Below are 2,141 nucleotides of genomic sequence, written 5' to 3'. Positions count from 1 at the left end.
AACATAATTACCATTCTCAGACCTTTAATTGAAATTGTCACAGCACTACTGCCAGCTCCTTCCCTGGATCTGCTGGAATGGATTTCCTGCTCATGGACAATAAGTGGGCATGACAGACACTGCCACACACCAGCCTAACCCAGACTGGGCTCTTCCCAGGCACACTGGTGTAGAAACAGACGCACCACCACATCTCAGCCCTAATCACAGATGTAATAAATTAAGTTCAGCTGGTGCTAATCAGGCTAATTACAATTAAGCTAATGCATTACCACCAAAGTCATGTACAATGGTTTTCAAGTGGGCCAGGAAAGCTTGTCTCTAATGGGATAAATCTATACAAACTACAATTTACATGCAATGGTATCAAAGAGCATTTGTGACCTTAGATAGGGTCTTTTCTTCTTGAAAGAGATAACAATTTGCCTACCTGATCAGAAAACTAAAAATCTTCATTTAAATTGGTGCAGTGTTCTTTAAAATTAAAGTTATACTTACAACTAAGTCTTAGAAAGTATCAGCCCAAGTACTTGAAAATAGTGTGTTAAGAAACATTTTTTCCTTTTAAATGTCCATTAACATCAAATACAATAGAGGAGCAGCCCTGTACCTGCAGGCTTTTCCCAGGTGTGCCCTACCAACACACCTGCAGGTCTTTTCAACTCCATCCCCATTGTCTCTCTCAATCTGAACCTCCCTCCAATTAAATATTATTAAATAATTTTGAGAACTAGGCTTATACTTAGTTTTTTTTAAATGCTCTAATTAATATTTTCTTCTTGATAAACAGGAGTAGCAGCACCAAAAACTCTGAAGTTGGTACTGAGCTTTCACCCTCCTTGTGGCCTTTTAAACAGCAGGGATGAGGGATGTGACACCAGCCAGGGAAAAGTGAGAGTTACCTTCATTATTCCCAGCTCAGGATGTAAAAGGTTGGCAACATCTCTCTTCTTGGTTTTTCTTTTTAATTGTTTGTTTGTTTGCTGGTGTTTTATTTCTTTAGCTCCTCTGGTTTGCTTGGCCTGTGTGGCCCACTCAGACATGATTTTCTTTTGTGGGGCTGTGGAGTGAATGCAATTCCATTAAGAGCTGCTCAATATTTGATGAGCAGCAGCCAAAGTTAGCCAGGAGGGTCAGGACAGCCTGAAGCTGAGGGGAGATAATGTGTACTTGCAAATTTTACTTACATTCTCCACAAGTTTAAATTACTTTTAATGAAACATTAACGGAAGATTTGACAAATGACCCCCTGAGACTAAAAGTTTCACAGGGAACTAGCAGTGAAATTAGATTAATAGGCAAATTTTCAGCATGCAGTTTTTGCTGTAAAACCAAAATCTTTTTACTACTTAATTTCTCCTTATTATCTTATTATGTTATACTCAGATCAGTTTCCCCTGTGCAAATAACACTTATTATTTACTCCCTCTTACTAATGCCAGAGTGTCTCTGCTCTAATTCCTTTCAGGAAACTCCACATCCTTCAAAAGGCATCTCCAAGATCCTGCAGAGCACCAATAAAACGAAGTAATGTTTTTCACAAATGTTTAACGCATTCAGAATATTTCCTTTGTGCTTCCATAGCAGATGAGCAGCCCATGGCTGCAGTGACTGTGTAGAGTCCATCCCTCTGATTAGCACCTGGCTTGAAGAACAAGGCTACAGGAAGTGTTCCTGTGCAATTTAATTAACATGCCATTTCTGCTCCATCAAACATCTGTGCTCTGGCTGACACACTTAAACATGTGAATGAAACAGGTGAGCTGCTTTCTGTTGAAAGAGTAATGCTGTATTTTCTACTGGGGCTCCTCCTGTAGCACTAATGACAAATATTCCATTGTTATAGAACTAAGGCTTTATCTTCTTATGCCAGCAATAATCATTCTTGAGCACTGACTTCTTCATAGACCAAGTTTTGCCACTGTTTAACGTAGATTGTCTGGGTAGATTCATCAGACAACAAAGTGAGCTGAGTTCTAGGTTATTCCAAGATGAAAGGGAACACAACCTCACTGTGTGTGCTGATGGCCAGGACCGAGTTGCAGGTCTCACTGTTAGTTTTGGCTTTAAAACAAAAATAATAGTCTCAGATTCTTCTCCCACAGCGGCTGAATGTGGGTTCTGCATTACCTCAGCCCCAG

At 39.9% G+C, this 2,141-nt stretch overlaps 1 long non-coding RNA gene across 2 annotated transcripts; it reads left to right on the top strand.

Annotated features, from left to right (window-relative positions):
- Positions 1 to 300: 300 nt before the first annotated feature.
- Positions 301 to 1,867, top strand: LOC148183207 (uncharacterized). Of its 2 annotated transcripts, none has more exons than XR_015773629.1 (3): positions 301 to 363; positions 791 to 932; positions 1,469 to 1,867. It is a non-coding gene; the product is annotated as an uncharacterized LOC148183207 (long non-coding RNA). The 2 variants fall into 2 exon arrangements; XR_015773628.1 differs by lacking the exon at positions 301 to 363 and adding an exon at positions 463 to 627.
- Positions 1,868 to 2,141: the final 274 nt, after the last annotated feature.

Source organism: Pseudopodoces humilis, chromosome 13 (assembly GCF_049639895.1).
Source record: "Pseudopodoces humilis isolate 2021_Gansu_Grassland_sample_001 chromosome 13, ASM4963989v1, whole genome shotgun sequence".
Classification (NCBI taxonomy): domain Eukaryota; kingdom Metazoa; phylum Chordata; class Aves; order Passeriformes; family Paridae; genus Pseudopodoces; species Pseudopodoces humilis.
Note: the sequence above shows the minus strand (reverse complement) of the source record. Positions and strands in the feature narration are given on the sequence as shown.